Source organism: Triturus cristatus, chromosome 11 (genome assembly GCF_964204655.1).
Source record: "Triturus cristatus chromosome 11, aTriCri1.1, whole genome shotgun sequence".
NCBI lineage: Eukaryota > Metazoa > Chordata > Amphibia > Caudata > Salamandridae > Triturus > Triturus cristatus.
Window position 1 is genome coordinate 490,645,294 of NC_140594.1, and position 22,719 is coordinate 490,668,012.

The window sequence follows — 22,719 nt, forward strand, 5'->3', positions numbered from 1 at the left end:
AATAAACGTGAGGGTCAGTGAGCTTCCTTATTTAGGGATCACCTTTGATGCTTGGAACAGCTGGGTACCCTGCCTTTCCAATTGCTGCACACGTTTTAATCAACCTTGTGGTGCTCTTTTCAAGTCCGCCACCAGTGTTGATAGCAAAGTTATTCTTTCTTTATTTGAAGTTTATAAGTTAAAGTGTTTATCCATGTTGACTTATGTGGCTGGTTTATGGGGCCATCATGGCTGCATTAAACTGCAGCGTGAGGAGAACCGTTTTTGTAGAATACTGCTTGGGCTAGCCCCGGTAACTCATAGTTTCTCTATGCATGAAGAACTTAATTTAGCTTATGTTGAGGATGCAATTATATTCACACTATGCTCCTATGGTTGGCGGTATGGAGTAATGAATTTGTGTGCCATAGTCAAGACGTGATAGAAGATTGTTTAAACTGTGAGTTCGGCCACAAGAGTATCTCAGAGTTTGACTCTTTGAACAGACCCAAATTGTATTACTTCCCTCTGGCCATGATTGAGAGAGAGAGTGTGCTCTAATCAGAGAGCAATATGTCCTGGGTGCTAAGGAATTTAGAGAAAGGGATGCCCAGGACAAACGTACCTTGCGAGATGATCTGTTTTTTAAAACCAATGACGAGCCAGAGCCCTATTTGTCACTAGTGAAAAATCCCTGGGAAAGATCTCTGCAAGTGAAATTTCGAATAGGCTCCATCAGAAGTTATCTCTGAATTCCTGACGAACAATTTGTAGCCCTCTTGAAGCCCTGTGTTTGCGACTATACCCCTCCCCAATCACTATTGTGCGCCATTTCACCATTGTCACCTGCTGCCTATCCTTGGTAATCGAGGGTTCCGCCAACATAGGCCAGCTCTTTGCTTTCAACATATGTTACATGACCCAGCAGTCTGTTTTGCTTTAGGTGCATTTTTTTAAAAGTTTCCTTCACTGGCGGAATTCAAGAAACTATTAGTTTGACTGGTTTGTACCACCAAGTGGATTTATGAATTTATTCATTTTAAATGTATTTTTTAATGACCATGCTTTCACATGATCATGCCACTGTGTACCTTTATATAATATCCTATTTAGTGGACACCAATGTTTCTTGATGAATGTTTGTTTTATCCTTTTCAATAATCAAATAAAGTTATGAAATACACGTTAATTTAAATAAAATAATATAAAATAGTTGGAAATTGAAATGAATGTAATTTAATTTTGCTCAAAAAGTCTAAATATAGAGCATATTCCTAATTCATGTATAAAAAATGTATGTCTTTTTTCATTTAAAAATTGATGTAACAATATATTGTCAACATTTATTTTGTATTTTAAACTGAGAAAAATATTTTTAATGTAGTATATTTAAAAGAATGTCTTTTTTAATTCAAAATTACAATATTACATTGGCACTGCTGTAACATTTTTTCTTTAGTTCTATATTTAAAACATATATAAAATGAAATACATTCATATTTATATTAAAGTATTTTAATAAAGATTTTCCAATTTAAGAAACTTTTTACATTTTTCCAATGCTTTGCCATGTGGAGATCTCTACCATTGGTATGGAGATCTCCTGTTTGGAAATGATAAGGAACTTTTAATTATACTTCACCATCCGGAGATCTGTACCCAGACTACTAAACTTGGAAAAAGTTGGTAAGAATTTTCATATGTTTAAAGAATAATGCAAATTAATGTTATATATTTATTGTAAATGTGGAACTAAAGACAGTATAATACTTCGAACAATGTTTTTAATCCTTAATTATCGTAAAAATTATATATTACATTGGAATAATTTTTCACAAATTTACATTACAAAATAAACTCCCACCTAAACTAAAAGCATATTTATTACAAAACAATTATTAAAAGTGATGTATACAAATAATTGAAAAGGATTATTAAATGGTACTAAAATATTGTCTCGAAATATGTACTATTTTTAGATTTGTTTAACATTGAAATATATTTATTTAAGTTCTAAATAATTTTAAATAATTTTAATTGATTTAATAACCCTTTTGGTTATTTTAAAATTCAAGAACTCAGTCAAAGGGAATGGCTGGATCATGGTAAAGACATACTAATGAAGATTGGTCGACTGACTGACCATTGGAATAATCCAAGGCTTATTTCCTGTAGGGTTTTTAAGTCTCTAACTCCATTTATTTCTATGGGAGGGGTTGCAGTGCCGGTGTGTTGCTGGACTTACTTCTACTCTGAGCTGGAGTAATTTACTAACGTTTTGGGTCCCTTTTGGCCGTAGTAACTTTATAAGTGCAGTTTGTGAATAACAATGGACTCTTTTGCCACTGAGTACAGGTCACTCAGTAAGACGCTCCCTGGTGCTGCCTTAATGCCTTCTTATTCCTCCCTATTACACTCCACTTTAGTAGTAAGTATTCCCCATTTTCCAGCCACCTGCCTAGCCTCTCACAAAGTAGTATTAAAACGTATATTTATGTGTGCAGTCATTCCACACTCGGGGAAGACATCTCCGCACAGAATAAAGATAGGTGAGGCAGAGGCAAAAACTCTGCACATAGGTTTGTGAATAGCATTTTATAGTACGTTTTGTAGTCTTACAAAACATATTACAAAATGCAATTTGTGAAAAGGCCCTTGTATGTTGTTAATTCATTTTTTCATGAACTATTTCAATTATAATAAGAACTTTCTAATCCATCTCTAACAGCGCACCCACCTTGCAGTCGCTACACCCAATGCCATCCTTACATTTTGGGACCCATATATTTTTTTTTAAGACTTGATCACTAGTCTCCAAAGTGACTTTTTTTATTACTGGGCCACTAGTCTTCAATGTGGTTGAACATATATTTATAGAAACCAGATGTGACCAGTGATCACACTTTCTATATCTACATTGAAACATTTCACAACAAATTGAAAAATGATTTGTAACGGTACCCTTTAGGCAGCGGATGTTCTTCCCTCCCCAGAGATGGCTATGATCTGGCACAGATAAGTCGTTTTAAGAGCAAAATACTTTACTGTCATTTTTTCTATTTTCTTGTTAAGGCAGCAAGTGAACTAGCGTTGTTCATTGATTCGTACATCCGCTTTAAAATATTCAACAGATGTTTTACCTAGTACTTTAAATAGGTCCTATCTGGAAAGTGCCCAAATCATGAGAGCATGATACATTAAATTTCTTTGTGAAAAACGAAGGGGATAACACGAAACAAGTAAGCCAGTATTTTTGTTTAAACATCTCAAGATGTGCCTTCCACTTTTAAGCCCCGATGTGTGGATTCATAGCATGTCAACTAAAATATAGCCTCTAAATCCAACCCTCATTAAAATAAAAAAAATTAAATATAGGGTGCACGAAATATTTACCCGTTACTAGCTAGACACCCTTAATGCTAGGGCAGAAGTGACAGGCAGGGTGTGATCCTATTGGGAGTTCCCATTTGAGTATATTCTGCTCTTCACGACCGGAAAAAAATTAACTTCCCTACTGAAGGTGAGTATGTTACTAAACTTCTCACTTAACACACCTTGCGAAGTTTGTCTAGACCACGAGGCTCACCCGTCTTTGGTCATTCAAACTTTCATTGTAGAACAATTTTCAAGCTAAAAGTTTTTATGGAGCTTTCCATTCTCATACTTGCTTTTGGTAGACGTCTCTATACCTCTTCGTTTTTTTTATTCCGAAACATGGTGAAATTAAACAAGATGACCAAGTTTTACAAGTCACCTTCGCAAAGCAGCTTATAGAAAACCTGTGGAACTTCACACATCATTAGTAAAACACAACGTGGCAGATTTACAAGCCCCTTGCACCTCTTTTATGCTGCCGTTGTGTCACTTTTGTGACGCAGCGGCGGCGCAAAGCGAGTGCCATGGTGCGGGGTACTTACATCGCGACGCATCTGGGAGATGCGTCACGTTGTAAAGCCCTGCACCACATTTAGGCGTTCCGGCGCGGGGGGGGGGGCTTTCCGGCACAGGAACGCCTCCTAAAACATTTCACTCAGCCACTTTTAAGGCCATGCTGCTTCAAAACCCTGCGCCTGCTTGAAGCAGGCGTAAAGATTGACCCAGCATTTTAAAGATAGGGCACCCCCGAGCCTTGCTGATATGCAGGGATGCGCCAGTTATTGTAAATCTGCCCCAACGTACTTAATAGACGCAATCCTAATTTGCTTCATGTGCAAGATCAGGACATCTTTTATCTCCCAAAGTAAAATGATGACAGCCGAATGCGCCCCCCCACCCAATAATAATGACTGCTGTCAGGGGCATGTGTACATCTCGAATAAGAGGGTAACATTTCTGAATATGTCATTTGTTTCTTTTAGCTTCTGCCCGGATTCCTAAAACTTAAAAATACGCATTCTAATTCAAATATTTAAGATTATTGTGTTAAGCAGAAGTCCCTTTTGAAAATTGAAAATCTACAATATACACATTGGGATATTTACCAAATCTCTACAACGCAGCACAGCCTAGCCTCTCGCAAGGCTGTGCTGCGTTGCGTGACAGGGCAGGAGCAGGAGAGCATCATATTTTCAAAGATATGGCTCTCTCCTCCCCTTTTCCTTTCACCGGTGCTGATTATAGCTGGCGTGCGCCATGCACCACCTTAGTGCCATAGCGCTAGGATGTGTGAGTCTAGCATAGATTTTGTACAGTAAGGATACCCTTCCTGAACAATGCTTAGACACGAGGGAAAACTTCTGCCACTTTGTATGAATGCTGCACAGTGCAGCACGCATGCAAAGTCGGAAAAGGAAGCAGAAATGAAAGCATTTCTCCTTCCTTGCGCCTAGCTGAAAAGGGTGCAATTTTCTCACTCTAAACCCAATCCACTGTAGTTAGTAAATTGGGTTTAGCGTGAGAAACCTTGGGTGGTTGAATGGGAATAACCATGCTCCACCCTTGGCACGCACCCAAGTCGCAAAGTAGTGCGAAGCAGCGCTATGCGTTGCTTCCCATTACTTTTACGCTATTTCCAGTGCTTAGAGTGGAGTTTAGAGCTGGAAAGTAAATTAGGAAAGAAAGATTTTGCAACACGGCGCAAAATCTTAGTAAATCTCCCTCACAGTTTGTTATCTTAGGGGCAAACAATGATGGGGAAATAGATGAAGGTTCGTGTGAGAAGGTCACTTGACTTGGAATGTGGTGAATGTGGTGAATGTGTGAACATTGTAACTTTGCATGGTATTTCTCACACTAATCTGCACTTCTAAACTTGAACCTAAATCTAACAGGCATAAGTGGAACAGAAAGTGTGAAACTGAATCTAACACGCCTAATTTTCCAGGAGTTGTGAAAAAAGGCACGTTAAGACTGAAAATGATTTTCTATGTGAATAATGAAAAAAGAAAGCGATTACATTACCAATTTCGCAGTAACCCTAAGCTTGTACCTGCCGATGCAGACAATCTGAACAAGTAGGTTACGGTACACAGGCGCATGCAAGGGAAACTATGACAGTCATCATTTTCCTCAACATTCGTCTGGATGTTTTGTGAATCGGGTAACGTCCTTAGAGTCACAGGTACTTGCATTTTTTTTTACTCCTGGTTTGCATTCTGCATTTGAGGACTAGAAACAGAAAATTCATCACGATGGTTGAATGCCAGGCCCAGAAGGTAAACCATGCAACACATGGGTTGCTGGATACACAAAAGTGTATGCGAGGGCCTGGGCACAGTGCCAGCCTGAAGGCCAGGTCCTTCGGCTAACCCCTGCTTTGCAGGGCACCGGGGCACTCATTTTAAAAAAAGAAAAAAAAGTTCAGCTCCTGCCGCGGTGGTGGCTGGAGAGCCTGAGAAGGATACATGAAAGGAGAACCAACAAAACATGCATCTGTAAGGGCAGGCAGACGATACATATCCCCTGGCTGCCATCCCTGCAAAAAAGTTCCAAGTTCTCTCTGACTTACGAGGGGATACTCTGCTGAGCTAGTACACACAAGACTGCTGAACAACCAGAGCTGGTGTCTGGCAGTCAGCTTGATCTGAAGGAGATAAGCTGTTGTCCCTGTCTTGGAATGCCAGGAGAGTTCTACATGGAAGAAGGGAGCCATCCCTGCAGGGGGAGCTGATTACTGGTTTGCACATGAAAAGCTGACCAAGGTGCTGATGGTCTATCCACCAGAGACCCACGAAGAGTGTGACTGGCATGCTCCTGATTCAGAGTCAGTCACCAGAGCAGAGGATCCACAGCACTGCTGAAGTATGCCCAAGTAAATCCCCCCATAAACCCCACCGTCGCAGCTGTGGCATTTGCCTGTGTGTGCCTGAGCAGTCGGAGCTGCTGAAGAAGCAATGGATTCTAACTTGAGGTACTTGATTGAGTGCCTTAACTAACCCTGTCAATGCAACCATGGCACTTGCTCATATTTTCAAAGCAATCTCCACTGCTAAAGAGACCTATAAAGCTGCTGGACTCACCCAAGAATGTCAAGCATCCTGAATCTGCGACTTGCCCTGCCACTTGTCAATCATGTGCCATCTCTAGTTTGAGGCCTTTGCCAACATGTTCTCAAACAACTGACTACCCATGTGCATGTACTGATCAGAAAATAAACACGATGTAACAACTCACTTGTTTGAGTTAGTAATTTTTTAGTCCAGTGGACAGGGATGCAGCTCCGGACATGGTGTTTGGGGTGTTACACCACCCTAAAAAGTGTATTCTGTAGTAAATAGTTGGGTGCAAGTGATTTCAGTCGGGTAATGTGTAGAGTCTGTGGTGTAATGAAACTTGAGGGGGCCCCCCTGCAGGATACATGGAAGGGCCCCCTCCAGTTGACCTCTTCATGTAGGACTTTCACAGGGTACATGTCTTGGGGTGGGGGGGGGTGGGGGGGGTGGGGGGGGTAGGCAAAAGGTCTGGCTACGCCTCTGTCTGCAGGTCTGCTTCCGAGGCTGTCGGTGTTTCTTCAAGGGTTGTGGTCTGTGGATTCAGGTCAGAAGCAAGGGTTGCAGCGGACTAGAGGGGGGAGGGGCCTGTGTTCCACTCTCAGTGCTCCCCTTCAAGAGAGCCCTCTGAGCATTCACCCACATGTTCTAGGCTATGAGGGGCCCACTGCCCATCCTCAACCCCCCCGCTCATGGCTGGGGCAGGGTGGCCCTCTTCCCTCACCTGCACTGGGGTCCCAGGCACCCTTGTGCACACCACAGAGAGGCGCAGAGGCAGGCATGGTCCAGGCACCTCTTAAGAGCCTGTGAGGGGGTAAAATTATAGTGCAGCGAAGCGGCATCAATCACTCTTCATTCACAACCACCTCCTTTGTAGCCGAGGTGACCCAGGCCACAAAATATATTAGAGGTTGATGCACAAGAGGAAAATGACTGGTTGTACGACCTTCAGAAGCAGGAACAATGGTAAAGGTGCTTTATTTAAAGGGCTCCGAGCCTTTCGAGTGAACGTCTGTCCCCGAAGGCGCCTACCTGTGTGGCTAGAGGCTGCAGAACCCCCTGTAGGGCAGAACATGCAGGGCTGTGCGCCCCAGAGCCCAGCGAGCAGCCCCCCCTCCTCAAGGAGATGAAGACCCTGTAAGAGGGAGGCTAGAGAGCAGTAAAACAAGGGCCCCTTTTGAAGATCAGCATACGTGCCCTTTGTTACGCTGGCTTTCCTTGTTATGGTTCATTAGAATAAGATGCTCCTCCCTCATTAATGACAATACAGTACATATTATTACTTATAGATCAGCATACATGGTCTTTGTTAGGCTGCCTTTCCTTGTTATATGATTCATGAGAATGAGACGTCCCTCCTCTCCCTCATTAACCCCTTCCCCGCTCATGACGGAACCGTTCCGTCATGAGCCACGGTTGCCGTGTGTTCATGACGGAACGGTTCCGTCATGCCACGACCGTTGGCGGCCGCTCCGCCCACGCGGCGCTGTTTCCCCGCCTGTGCAGGGGGACAACGCAACTGGGCGGAGTCATGACGGAACCGTTCCGTCATGAGCACAGCTCAACCGTGGCTCATGACGGAGCGGCTCCGTCATGAGCACAGCGCCACCGCGCTGCCCCCCCGCACCCCCCCGCGCCGCGGCGGAATTCCCGCCGCGGCGAAGGGGTTAATGACAATAAAGTACATATTATTCTCTGTAGATCAGCACATACGGCCTTTGTTATGCTGTCTGTCCTTAGAATAATCTGTCACTGCAACCCCTTGACTATCCCAGGGATCCCCTCACAGACTCGAGTAGGTACCGACTGCTTCTATATTTACACATTTTCAGAGTTATAACTAATGGTGAGACTCTCTATCACCCCTTCACTTGTTTCCAGAGCCTCCTCTTATTGCGCCTTGTGTATTTTTCCCTCTAAAAATATGTATTTCAATCGAAAGCTTTGCAGGTCACAGGGGCACTAGACGGTCTTGTATGCTTTTAGTAAAGCCGGGATTCGGTTCAGTTGAACATGGAGTGGGCTATGTAAGAGTGCAGCAGGTGCAGTAGCACTGGGACCCCGCCACGTGGGGAGCCACTTCACCTCAGTTAGTATATGTTTTTTACTATAAAACCAGGGAGTGGCTTATCCAGTCTCCTTGCTTGCGTTGGGGCCCCTGTGCCCATGGGGGGAGAGGGGTCATGCAAGATGTGTTGGGCCCACAGCCAGAGAGGGAGGGGGGCTGATTTACCATGCATAGTTTTCACACTAGTCTCAAAGGCTTGGATTACGTCATGTGCATGACTCACAGCCAAAGGAAACCAGGCTGTGGAGCCCTGTGTGGAGTGAGGTGCGTGACTGATAGCCAGGCTGTCGGTGAGTGTGTGTGTGTGGAGTGAGGTGCGTGACTGACAGCCAGGCTGTCGGTGTGTGTGGAGTGAGGTGCATGACTGATGGCCAGGCTATCACTGTGTGTGTGGAGTGATGTACATGACTAACGGCCAGGCTGTAGAGGTGTATGTGTGTGGAGTGAGGTTTGTGACTGATGACCAGGCTGGTGGTCCCTGCGTGGAGTGAGGTGCATGACTGATGTTCAGGTTGTTGGTCCCTGTGTGGAGTGAGGTGTGTGACTGACAGCCAGACTGTTTGTGTGTGACTGACGGCCGGGGTATTGGCATCTGTCCGGAGTGAGGCGGGTGAATGTGTGGGGTTCGCAATCAGTGTCCTTGTGGTGACACTAATTGTGTTGTCGCGGGTGGGGACTGGTGGGATGGGCAGTACTGCACGGCTCTCGTGGCTGTCTGGTTTACTCACCCCTTGATTGTTAATGAGTGATCTGCAGTCTGGAGAGAGGTGCGGAGAGGTCCATGAGGGGGTTCGGGCGGGGGGCGAAGGGGGGAGGGTGTAGGAGCTGTGGAATGGACAACCGAAGAGGCCAGGGTTGTAGGGACAGAGGAGGCAAGACACACAACACGAGGGGGCAGGTACCGGGGGCAGCCTCAGGGTGCGGAGGACGGGAGGTGAAGAGGGCGGGAGTATCGGGAAGAGGAGGGCAAAGACTCCAGGAGAGGCGGCGATGTCACTGAGAGGAGCAGTGTTGAGAGTAAGAGAGTAGTAATAATCCAGAAGAAGAGTTAATGATCTGGGAGATATACAGGGGAGCAGATAACCCAGAAGAGGGGTCAGTCAGTGACAGTGAGAGGATAGTATAGAGGGGAACAGATAATCCGGAAGAGGTATTGATGTCACTGCAAGGGGGAGTGTTGAGGGTTAGAGGAGAGTAATAACCCAGAAGAGGGTTCAGTGTCAGTAAGGGTGGTGGTGTAGAGAGAAAGAGGGGGAGATAAGTCAGTCAAGAGGTTGGTGTCACTGAGGCAGATGGTGCGGATGGAAAGAGAAGACGGCCCGAGGCTGGGCTGTCAGGGAGGTGAGAAGAGAGAGTAAGGGGCTTCAACAACCACAGCAGAGGGCTTGGAGGAGATGAGCTACTCACTCCTCTAGTGCCTAGACAGCCGCACCTACAGCGGTGTCACATGCAGTGCTTTGACACAAGACTGTCAAACGTGGTAGGCAGAGGTGAGAAAAGGGAACACTTGTCAGGAACCTTTACAAGGTGCGCATTTGGCAAAAGTGTAAAGAAAAGGGGTGAATATGGTTATGAAGGATAGGTGGTTACTGAATGATTTTAAAGCACGGTTACTCCAGAGTTCTTGGGGAGGGGGCGCTTGGATGCAGGTCAGCCGCTGGAGGGGGGAGGATCAGATGTCCGCTTCTGCACTAGGCAGAGTGCAGGTGCAAGCCACTAGCATCACACAGCTAAAGTCACGTGAGCTGGGAAAAATCAAAGTACTTCTTAAGGAGAAAGAGAAAGAAATTAGCCAGAGACATTTAGTGGCATTAGTGGTGACAAGTGGCGCATTCAAAGCACATAATAATAATATATGCTTATATTGTGGCCGAATATTGCCACTTATAAGAGAGTGCATTCACCAGTGAATAACCGCCTTTTTGAATAACAAGTGCCCAGAAATAACCAGTGGACCAGATTCCCTTATGGTGGGGAAAAGTAAGACCTTAATTGCTTTTCACTACTTTTGACAGTCAGTTTAAAAAAACATCTGTACACAATAGTGCACCATTGTATGATCCTTCTCTTCCAGTTATACAGGTCACAGCCTCCACTTGCGACTGGCCCCAACCCTGGTAGATGCAGTTGTCTGTTGTGATATTAGTGTGCCCAATGCCTCTGTGCATAAAAGTAGAACAAGCATAGGTTTCCACTGCTTTGTTTCCGACTGGCTCACCTGAGGCCTGCAGCTTTGGTGGCTGGCAGGGGCAGGCTGCAGAAGACCACGGGCAGCAATTATTAAATCATGGTCTCACTGCCCGGGACCCACCGGCCGCCTCATGTGTAGGTTTTGCTGCGCATGACAATACTGTCTCAGCCTTGCCCCACACTATGCCTCACCCAGGGGGTGGAGGCTGAAAACCACGCAGCTGAGTGCCACGCAAAATTTCATCACGTACATGCTGGTTTTTTTATGAGGCGCGGCGGCGGGAGGTACTTTAAAAGTATGTTCCAGACAGACCCTGCTGTTGGCAAATGTACTGTGTGCCGAGGGGGCCCCTGGAGCTCGGTGGCCCCCCGCAACGTAGGGGCTGCCGGGGCCTGTGTTATGCCCCTGTGTAGTGTGTCTGTCAGATTTCACCTGGGATTTGTACATGCCCACACTGACAAAAACACATACACTCTCTATCGTCTGCGTTTCAAAGGTCTTTAAAAATGTTGATTAGTTTAAAATATATCGGGCCTGATTACAATGTCGGGGGGCTGGTCGGCAGTCCCAACACCGCCATTACAATGTGACTGAACATGGTGCGGTCGCATACTCCCATTTCTCTATAGGAGCTTGTGCTGTGGCTGTATTTGTATTTGTATTTGTAAAGCGCAACATTCATCTCAAGGGACATCACGGACCTAGGATAGCATAATCCTGAAGTGGGGAAGGCGAATGTGATCAGTTTCAGGGTGAGGCGTCAGTAGATAATCGGTTGCTTTAGTTATAATTAAGGTACAAAAGGGGGTGGTGATGGACGGAGCATCAGAACCAATCAAACACTCACACCCAGTCAACAGATCCGGGCTTGATCCATCACCGTTCTTTAGCCCACTCTGCCACCCCAGTTCAGACATGGCCATATGCAAATCAGTCTGACCCTGTGCCTCATGGGAACAGTCCAGCCCGAACTGCCAAGCCATGCCTTCCCTGGACCGGAAACAAGCTTCCTAGGACCGGTTTCTGGCATTTCAGCCGTCTTCAGCCAGGCTTGCTTGAATCCAGTGGCAAAGGGTCCAGGGAAGGCATGGCTTGGCAGTTCGGGCTGTACTGCTTAGTTATAATTAAGACAGCTGGTTTTATGGTATTTATTTTTTTAACATTTCCGTCTGTAGTTATCCATATTTATTTTTTGCCAATCTTATTGGTATTTATCCATATTTATTTTGTGTTTTGATAATATATGGAGTTATAAAATTGTATATTTCCACATTTATTTAACTGATAAACATGCACTCATACTTTTCTGTCTGTCGCGTTGTAGCAAATTAAGCAGCCAAATATAGTAAAACACTACATCTTCAGGTAAATATGAGCATTATAATACAAATATATGTTACCATACACCTGCATTTAGGGAAATCTCAACCTATTTTTAGATTCTCATGCTGCCTATTTTCTCAGCTGTTGTCTTAGAAATCACGAAAAACAGCATGGAGTCATCCACAAAAAGCACACTTTTCTGCATTTTTCCGCTTTTAAAAATAAATACAGACAGGAAACACTTCGTTTTCTGTCTGTAATTATCTGTAAAAATCCATAAAAACGGAAAACCGGGAGCCTTAGTTATAATCTAGGAAACTGAGGTTTTTAATTTCTTCCTGAAAAGAAGATATTCATCTGTTAGCCGTGAATCTAGTGGAAATTCGTTCCAGTGGACGGCTGCTAGTTTTGAAAAGGATTGGTCTCCTGCTCTAACTCTTTTGGTCCGTTTGATCTTCGCCAGGGCCTGATGGCGAGACCTTGAGTTTCATGGGGGAACGTAGACTTATATCTTATCTTGCAAGTCTCTTGTGTAGCGCTCTGTGTGCGTAGCAAAGGAGCTTGAACTTGGCCCTTTGGCGTACTGGCAGCGAATGCAGTTCCTTCAGACTGTCAGATGCCGAACTATATTTGCTTTTATTGCAAACCAGTCCTGCAGCTGTATTTTGAACCAGCTGCAGGCGAGAGAAAAGATACTCGGGCATGCCCACATAGAGCGCATTCCCATAGTCTGGTCTACTAGAAAATAAGGCCTGGGTAATAGATTTCCTGCAGTATAAGGAGATCCAGGAAAAGAGTCTACAAAGTAGTTTCAGTGAAGCAAAGCCTTTTCCACACACCTTTCGAATTTGAGCTTGCATAGACACTGCTTTATCAATAAGTATGCCCAGATTTTTTGCAACTTGCTTGGGTTCTGGGGTGGCTCCCAGCACCCGGGGCCACCATGTACTGTCCCAGATGAAGTGTGCTCCACCGAATAGCAGAATCTCTGATTTTCCGGCATTTAACTTTAGACAGTGTTCCGTCATCCAAGTTGCTATCTCAGTGAGACAGTTAATTAAGTTGCTTTTGGTGTCCATGTGCTTGTCATCCAGGGAAATAAGTAGTTGTGTGTTATCTGCGTAGGAGCAGATATTGAAGCCCCATTTCCTGCTAAGCGCTGCTAAGGAGGAGGCATAGGCATTGAAAAGAGTGGGGTTTAAAGAATCTCCTTGAGGGACTCAGTGTTTCATAGTCTTTTAACTTGAGGAGTCGGGGCTCATTTGTTTTTTTTGTGTTCTATTTTGTAGGAGGGAGGAGGACCACTGAAGAGCTTTCAAATGTATTCCTTTTTCATGAAGGATACATAGTAGGTTATCATGAGATACAGTATCAATAGCCGCCATCAGGTCTTGAAGAATCAATGCCACAGATTTACCTTTGTCCACCAGGGATCTAATATTGTCTGACTCTGCAAGTAAGTTGGTTTCTGTATTATTGGCATCGTTAAATTCCTGTCTGAGAAGGATCTAAGAGGTCATTGGTTTCTAAAAATTGAGCAGTTGTTTATTGACCAATCTCTCCAATACTTTAGATAGGTATGGTAGTTGTGAGATTGGTCGGTAGTTTACTATAAACTGGCCGTAGCACAAGCTCCCACGAAGAAATGGGAGATTCTGTTAATCCCTGCACCACGTGGCAGGCACCTCAAGGTGCCTGCCACGTGGTGCATGGATTAACAAGGGGGGGGCACCCATAGGTGCCCCCTTGGCCCCCAAAGCAAAGGCCTTAAAGGAATGAGGCCCTGCTAGGGACCCCAAAAGTCGCTCTCCGACAGACTTTTCATGTCAGAAAGTCAGACATTGAAAGCCTGCCAGAAACTGACATCATAAGCCCAACAGTGGAAACACTGTCCTCCGGGATTATGTGGTGGCCTCCGACTGGCTGACGGGCTCCTTGAGCCAATCGGAATCCAGCCAGAATGACCAGCTGGTTTCAATTCCAACCGCCTGCATTGTTATTAGGCAGTCAGAATTGAAATTAGAGATGTTGTTGCAAAGCCTCCAACCTGTCGTCGGAGGCTTTACAACTGACATCAAAATCAGCCCCCACTGTTATAAGTACCCCTAACATTTTACTCCTGTCTCTTTCCACTGCCCCTTACACCCCACCTTATGTCATGCTTCTCATACAATGTGTTTTGAAAAGATATCCCAGCAGGTTTGTTGGGAAATCTAAAGTTCACACCGACCCAATCACACTGACCAAGCTATGCCCCTCCCATCAGGAATGATTCTCAGGAGCATATTTACAAAAACAATTCAGAGCGGTGTACTACAGCAAATTCAGAAAAGCTGAGCTCTGTCATTTTTTAAACGCAGGGATGCACTGTATTCACAAGAATACGACACACACCTCTGTCTCCCTTAGCGCTAGTGCAAAAAAAAACACCTAGCACCAGCGCAGGCACCCTGCCATCATGTTGCAAGGGTGCCTGTGCTTCAGGGGTGATCGTTTATGTGCAGGAAGGAACAACTTCCCGCACATAAACAATCAATATTGGTGATTTGCTTTTTTTATGTGTGCTGCAGAATGCAGCACACATAGAAAGATCAAAAAACGAAGAAAAATGAATTACTTCTCCACATATCACCATTTTAAGACCAGGTATTCCCTGGCGTTAGTTTTTGGCTCTGCCTCAGCCTTGTAAATCTGGGGCAGAGTCAAAAAGCAATGGGTGTTGCAGTGAAATGCCAACAACATCCATTCCATGCCCCTTTGCCGTAGAAGACTATCACAGAACAGAAAGGGGCATATTTACAAGCTGGCGTTAAGCCACGTTAAATGGCTTAGCGCCATCCTGTTAATATGGGAAATGGCACTACGCCACAGCAGCGTCCAAAAAAGTGACCTTTTCGGTGGCGAATGAGACTTGTAAATATGTCCCTGTGTTTGTTAGTGTACAGTGTCAAAGTGTAGAGCTGATAAGATTCAGATACTCACCAAGCAACCATATGTCTCCCGGCCTTGAGATGGTATGCAATTATTCTCTACTATCAACTGCCTTTCTGCCCTAATGATCTGTGTGCATGGGATCTCCATTAAATAGATTCTACACTTGTGGAGCAAAAAACCCTGTCACTTTGTGAAACACCTATCCAGTACCACACAATTATAAGTAAATCCTCATGGAATGAAGAATAAACATGCAGACCTCTTTTTGGGTCAAATTGCACATCGAATTCCCAATCCTGAGATAGTTAATACTGCTAAGTACCACCTGCTGAGGACTTGGTAAATGGGAGCATAGGTTGGTGCTGGATAAGATTGTAGAGATTGTCAGTGGACAGAGCAGGATGTGAGATGGAAGGGGGAGTGTTCTGTGATCCCCCATGGTGTAGGAAGACTCAGAGGCTGGATCTGGGCTGAAGCTGCAACAAAAGCCATATTTGATTTCTACAAGCCAGATTTCCAGCTGGGTATATCAAACCAAGCGCTCCTCTACCAGGGAAATCTAGGTGCAGAAACTCTGGGCCAGATGTAATCGGGCAGAGAGGTATCCCGCTTGGCAATAACCCTAAGTAAGAAAAAAGGGTCAAGTCTTCACACAGCAACTTGGACAAGGAGTGCACTACTAACAAACAATGTATAAACTGCTGGACTTGGCTCTTTTTGCAGGGTCATACCTGAACTTTTTGCCTTCCTCCTAGCCTTTTTTCTGACATGGTGTTGGTGGTTCTAGGACTCTGGGCACTTTAGCACTGCTGTCCAGTGTAAAGTGCGTGTGCTCTCTGTGGTAAACATGGTAAGATTGGTCTACACCTGTTTGGCATATTTAATTTACCTGTCAGTCCCTTGTAAACAGGTATCTCAGATACCCAGTGCCAGTAAATTAAATGCTACTGGAGGGCAAGCAGCGCTGATTGCGCCATCCACCAAAGTAGCCTTTCAAACCTGTCTCAGGCCTCTGCCATTGCAGGCCTGTGCGAGCAGTGTTACTGCAGCTGTGACGTGGTACCTAAAGTGTGTGCCATGTCTGTGACCCCCCTTTTTCTGCATGTCAGTCACCCCTAAGGTAGGCCCTAGCTAACCCTATGAGCAAGGTGTCTTGTAAATAAAAGGTAGGACATGTACCTTAAGTGTGTGACATGTCCTGGTAGTCACAAACAGCCATTTTGGTTTCTCACTGCTGCGAGGCTACCCTCTCATAGGAATGCATTGGGGATTCCCTGATAAGTGTTTCAGTGATAATTCCTGATATGAGAGGAGCAGCGTGGTCAAGTTTGGTATGTTTGGAATAGTGATAATAAATGCTACGCAATGGTGTTTGCAGATTTATTATCACTATTTTTGAAATACCACTTCTAGAAGTTGGCATTTCTGTGTGCTATGTGTCTGCCTGCCTGATGTGTATTGCATGTCTGGCTCTGGAGTGACAGAGGCTGGTGAGGTGTGTGTGGCTCCAGGGAGGGCAGGGTGAGTCAGCGATAGGCTGAATAGGAGATCTGCATTTGGAGTAGTGGGAGGAGTAGTGCCCTGCCTGGGTGAATTCTGGCTCCGCCCCCCTGGGGTGGTCTAATGACCGAGCCCCCACCTGACAAAGGGGAAGAGGAGCCCTGTAAACAGTTCTCCAATACCCCCCAGAACCAGTTGAAACTGGTCCCCCCCCTAAACCCTATGCCAGGAAAGAACAACAGGGTTTTGAATAACTTTACGAGGCTGTGTGTGTGTGGCTGACTCTCGGGGAGCTGCTAACATTGTTTGCATTTTTGCACTGTCTGTGGGGGTCTTTTAACTCACGAAGGTACTTGGACAACCACGGGGGCTTTTAATATTTGTCCTGTTTTTTAAAAAATAAAAGGAAATAAGAAATATTGAATTGTTTAAAAATATCCCTACTGATTGTTGATCGGTGTCCGATTCGTAGCGGAACTGCAATTTTGCCAGGTTAGCGGTCCAGCTTCTCGGGCCGACACCAGCATAAAGGAAATGCTGGCGCGAACGTGCAGCGTTTCAATAACTTTACAAGGCTGTGTGTGTGTGGCTGACTCTCAGGGAGCTGCTAACATTGTTTGCATTTTTGCACTGTCTGGGGGGGTCTTTTAACTCACAAAGGTACTTGGACAACCACGGGGGCTTTTAATATTTGTCCTGTTTTTTAAAAAATAAAAGGAAATAAGAAATATTGATCTTTTAAAAATATCCCTACTGATTGTTGATCGGTGTCCGATTCGTAGCGGAACTGCCATTTTGCCAGGCTAGCGGTCCAGCTTCTCGGGCCCACACCGGCATAAAGGAAACGCTGGCGTGAACGCGCATGGTTTGAATAATTTTACGAGGCTGTGTGTGTGTGGCTGACTCTCGGGGAGCTGCTAACAGTGTTTGCATTTTTGCACTGTCTGGGGGGGTCTTTTAACTCACGAAGGTACTTGGACAACCACGGGGGCTTTTAATATTTGTCCTGTTTTTAAAAAAAATAAAAGGAAATAAGAAATATTGATCTTTTAAAAATATCCCTACTGATTGTTGATCGGTGTCCGATTCGTAGCAGAACCGCCATTTTGCCAGGTTACCGGTCCAGCTTCTCGGGCCCACGCCGGCATAAAGGAAACGCTGGCGCGAACGCGCAGCGTTTGAATAACTTTACGAGGCTGTGTGTGTGTGGTTGACTCTGAGGTTCTGGACTTTTAAGAGTCCAGAGGTGTCAGGGAAACAACACCCGAAGACCCCTGAGTTCCTCCTGTCCCGGTGCACAAATAAACAGAGACACGGGCTTCTCGATGGCGGCGTCAAAGGCCAAGGTTTATTTACTGCAGGGACACAGAAATCATAGGAACCACACAGAGGCAGAATCTACGAGACTGTTCAAATTGCATTAAGTGGGTTACTCTTTAAATACACGCAAAATGTCTTTAGGCTACATTACACGAATATTTCTCATGCCCAACCCGGTATCCCAAACAAACAGTAAATTTGACATCAAACAATAATTAGTCGTAGGTTTTCGGTATTCGATCAGGTCCTCTCGACAGTTTTCCATTCGTTGCCCGATCCTCCCCATCATAAAAATCGTAACCTCCCCATTGTAAAAGCCCAGAAGGAAAAGAGCAGAGCCAGGTGCAAAGGATTGAAATGTAGGATAAGAGGTGTTTATGGATCATAAACGGGCATGGCTACCGTCTTCGGCCTTTCAGTCAGGACAACGGACACGAGAACCAGTATAGCAGGAGTGGCCTCAGGCAAGGGAGGTAGCTTGACTCTGCCTCGTCATGCAGCGTCAGCCTTTCTCGGGGCTCGAGCTTACGTGTCCTTAACAAGGTGACTCTGCCGGGGTCATCGTCCGTTCATTGACTATGTGAGGGCAAGAAACAAGATGGATGCCGTAACTAAAATGGATGCCATGACTTTTATGACAGAATGCCCTATTTTCCAGTGAATTCATGCGAGTTGCGCAGCGAAAACACTGTCATGTATGCAATGGATCATTTGCGGTTCATTGGTACCAAAATCGTGTCAGTACTACGATACCGAATTCACGGGTTCGGATCGCTACAGAACCTCAGACCGTCCTTTTGCCCTTATATAGGCAATAACTCACTCTATGTCAGAGTCCATTTCTATGTTCATCAGGTCACTGATATGTTGTTGGAGCATTACTCTATCCCGTGGCGTATCTCTAAAAACAGGTGGTCTTCTTACGCATGTAGAAATGCAGAGATTACATAAGGCAGGACCACACTGAACAATGAGACAGCACGAAAATAAAAATACTAATGCAACACCAGTGACTATCAGAACCTTCCATCCCCACGCAGACAACAGGCTCCAGAACCATCCCATTAATGACCAGTCACCTTCCTCTACATGAATAGAGTCAGAAATCTTATGTAACTTAGAGATGGCCTTGTACACCGTTGGCGCATTATCTGGAATGAAAACGCAGCAACTTGATTGGATCATCTTACATACTCCACCTCGATCTGCAAGTAACACGTCAAGGACCATACGGTTCTGTAACGTCATGAGGCGATCCGCTTGAAGCTCAGCTGTCAGGTTACTAAGAGCACCCGCCGTTTCAGTGATAGTGGATTCAACTACCCGTGTTAGTTGACGTAAGTTTCTACTGTTGGCCATAGGCCCCCAGAATGGAAGGAAACCCTTGAAAAAGTCTCCTGCCTCTTGGCCAGCAGTATCTTCTTTACTGAAAACACCTCTCACAACTCTAGTTTTGTGATAGTCCGGTGCAGCAGTATATGTCGGAGGTAACAGTTGAGCGATGTAACATGAGCCTGAGAAGTCAGCAGGCAGCCATGTGTATGCTCTGTCTTGGCAAATAAAATAGGTACTCTTAGCAGCTAAGAATGCCGGGGAAGACTGTGACGGAAAAACATGTGTTTCGATACTGTCACTCTTCCCTAGTCGAGCTTTCGGATTCCTCCCACTTCCTTGCAAACAGACTTGATCTTGGTGGGGTACGACCCAGATCGGAGTTGAGCTCTTACGTTTGTTCTCACCCAGAGTAATGCCATATTCCGTAACATTCCAACCCATGTAAACTCGTAATTCATCCTTGGGAATGAACGGAGTATTATTGACATCTCTCACCATGTCAGTGATTCCTTTTACCAAGGCTCTATTAGCAGAGTTATACCGGGTGGAACGCGGAGGTCGTGGAGGATAGGTCTCTAGGGCATAAGCGAACATGGTCTGAAATGCCCAAAATGATCCATTATAACTAAAAGGCAGAACCAGATAGGGGATGCCCTTGTCCATGGTATGTGGTATCAAACCACACACCCAGCAGTTTGTTGTATTAACCACTAGTTGATGTTGGTGCAAGAGTTGAATGAAAGTGTTATTTATAAACTCAGAGCGTCGAGCTTGCTCGTGGGCAGGAAAAGGATGGAAAGAATGAAGAGAAACAACAGTCGGAGAAACAGGAGCATGGGGAGATACTGTAGATGCAACAGTTGTAAAGATCAACTGAATACCAAAAATAATTCCGCCTACCAAAGTTATTAAAACAATTAGAAGTGTCAGAGTACATTGCATTAGAAAACATTTGCTATACAATATGTCATATAGCTTTGTCTTGTGCACATTTATGACATTAACCCGTCGTAATTCAGGAAGCTCCATCTTCTACAACCGTTCGCAACGGATGGTTTGTACCTGTTAAAAACTTGCCTCTGTTTATCCTGGGAGTTCCCAAGACAAACAGAAGAAACCGACCTAGTGTCTGATTCCCTGCAAATTAAAACAAGGCACACGTTACGACCCTACGGTAACCCAGATGGCAAGGTGTGAGAAACAATAAAAAAACAAAAAGATAAAAATTTTGAGCAAACTTCCTGACTAAATGGAATGCAGTAAGATCAAAACAGTTTTCAAACAGAAGGGTAATTATGCGATGTCATTAGTTCATAATATGAGAACGTAGATTATATCTGTGCTTTCCGGGTCTTGTCTGGTCTTGAAATAGCTGGTCTACAGGTGCGGAAATGTTCGACTCCACAGGTGACAAATGTTCACTTTGTACAGTACTCGGTTCAGGATTCAAAGGAGCGGTTCCTGCTGGGGTGTCAAAGTTCTGTGTTCCCGTTCGTGGGTGGTCCGTTATGTACTCTGCATCACTGAAAGGGATGTGCCTAGGAACAGGTTTTGTCTCGGATACACCAATTCCCTGTCTAACCCAATTATCATAGGGGAGTGGAAGAGGGACACGCTTCGTATGGCTGGCGTGCACCCAATTTTTCCTTCCAGCTAGGCGTACTGCAGTTCTTGTTGTGAGGAGGACTTGAAACGGACCCACGAATCTTGGCTGGAGGTTCCGAGTACGTTCAAAGTTCCGAACTACCACTTGGTCGCCTGGTTTCAACGTGTGGCCTGGACTCTCCGGCAGTTTAGGCAAGGATTCGAATACCTGTTGATGAATAAGGCTCAATTTAGCAGTCAGATCATGAAGGTAATCAATCAACATTGGGTATTCAATCTGTTTGAATTCCTTTGGCCTAGGGACTCCCCAAACATTAGCAGGGCGGCCGAACACAATCTCATATGGGCTAAGCCCTACTCGAGAGTGTACAGTCGCTCTGGTGGACAGTAAAGCTAAAGGCAGTGCGTCTGGCCAAGAGAGGCCAGTGGAAGCTTGAATTTTCGCAAGTTTCAGCTTCAGGGTGCCATTGTACCCTTCAACCAAACCCGCTGATTGTGGGTGATTCGCACTGTGGTATTTTTGGGAAATACCCAGACCCGCACACACACTCTTCATAACTTTCCCTACAAACTCACTTCCATTGTCCGACCAAACAATCCGTGGCATACCATACCTGGGGAAGTATTCTTTGAGGAGGATTTTGGCAGTGGACATAGCAGTGTTGTCCTTTAACGGATATGCCTCAATCCATCTTGAGAAGGCACAGACTACCACTAGGACGTATTTGAGATTGTTACATCTATCCATGTGGATATAATCCAACTGAATCACTTCAAAGGGACAAGAAGGGGGAGCAAAATGGCCAGTTGGGGTTGGGGTTCCCTTGCCAGGATTATGCATCAGGCATACCATGCAATTTTTCACCACTCTCTCTGCACACTTAGTAATTCCATCGTTCTTCCATACTGGAGCTAACATTTTACAGATCCCTTTCGAACTGATGTGCGCCGCTCCATGCGCCATCGTGACTACTGCAAGTACATACGCATCAGGTAACATCCAACGCTGCTGCTCAGACAAATCGACCCAACATCCACTTGAATCCATTTTACCCGTTTTCTCCTTCCATTCATTCTTCTCATTTTCAGTTGCTTCATTCTGGATTGCCTTCACACTTTCAATCGTATTCTCACACATCCCTGATTCAGCAATCCATCTTGCAGACGTTGCAACATACATTCGGCTCGTCATGTTCTTGGCCGTCTCTTTGGCGACCTCATCAGCAAACGTATTCCCACGGCCAACATCATCCGTAATCTTCCGATGTGCACTGCACTTCACAATTGCAACTTCATTCGGTAGAGTCAGGGATTCCAATAGATCGCTGACTAACTGTCCATGTTGGATCTTAGTCCCATGGGACGTGAGAAAACCTCTTTCTCTCCAGAGACGCCCAAAATTGTGTGCAACGCCGAAGGCGTATTGGCTATCAGTAAACACATTCACTCTCTTTCCCTCAGCTAAAACACACACTCTTGTTAGTGCAATTAATTCTGCAGCCTGGGCAGAATTCTGACTTACTCCTGCGGTCTCCACAATTGTACTCAAGGTCGTAACTGCATACGCGGCCGTCACATCACCATTCTGTAATTTGAAACAAGACCCATCGACATATAAAGTGCCATCTGGATCTAGTAATGGAGTATCTTTTAAATCAATCCTACCTTTTGTCTCTTCCTCAGTTCTGAAACAACAGTCATGGGGCTCTGAATCACTCGACTCCTGAGTAGTCGGCAACAGTGTTGCTGGATTCAATATGTTGCATCGCTTGATCTGAATGTGACTTGCCAAAAGCGTCAGCTCATAGCCTGATAGTCTAGCACTGGTGAGGTGCTGAGTTTTCGTTCGATTCATGAGTGTATCCACAGCATGTGGAACCATGACTACTAACATGTTGTTCATGACTAGTCCAGCAGACTGTCGAATATACACTGTAGCTGCCGCTGTAGCTCTCAAACAACTTGGCAACGCTCTGGCTACCGGATCTAATGTGGATGAGAAATATGCACAAGGCCGCTGTTTGTCACCAAATTGT

The 22,719-nt window shown here is 45.1% G+C and overlaps 1 long non-coding RNA gene across 1 annotated transcript in view; it reads left to right on the forward strand.

The window, feature by feature from the left end:
* Nucleotides 1-22,719, forward strand: part of LOC146784460 (uncharacterized) — a 94,491-nt gene that overhangs the window by 27,413 nt on the left and 44,359 nt on the right. The window contains exon 3 of the long non-coding RNA XR_014970388.1: nt 1,557-1,665. This is a non-coding gene — a long non-coding RNA (uncharacterized LOC146784460). The remainder of the gene's footprint in view (nt 1-1,556; nt 1,666-22,719) is intronic.